Here is a 231-nt window from a genome sequence, read left to right as displayed (position 1 = left end):
TGTTAAGCTTATATTCTGTATGGAGGTAAACTAGATGAACGTGAGGAGCAGCGACAACAGGTAAGCAAATTGAATAGTTTCAACCACAACAAAAAGAATAAATTAAGCAAATTGAATTACATTTGTACATTATTTCATCATCTCTCTGTGTGTTTTTTTCAGGTTGTGAGGGAAGTTTTCGGGAATCATGCAAAAGTTGAGGATCTAAGAGAAAAAATGTGGCCTGAATTC

General features: G+C 34.6%; 1 long non-coding RNA gene across 1 annotated transcript; it reads left to right on the top strand.

Moving 5' to 3' along the window:
• LOC104764861 lies at positions 1-231 on the top strand. Its single transcript, XR_763809.2, has 2 exons — positions 1-60; positions 163-231. It is a non-coding gene; the product is annotated as an uncharacterized LOC104764861 (long non-coding RNA).

The sequence above is a fragment of the Camelina sativa genome, chromosome 19, assembly GCF_000633955.1.
Source record: "Camelina sativa cultivar DH55 chromosome 19, Cs, whole genome shotgun sequence".
NCBI lineage: Eukaryota > Viridiplantae > Streptophyta > Magnoliopsida > Brassicales > Brassicaceae > Camelina > Camelina sativa.
The sequence above is the reverse complement of the archived record's forward strand: the minus strand, read 5'-3'. Positions and strand labels throughout refer to the sequence as shown.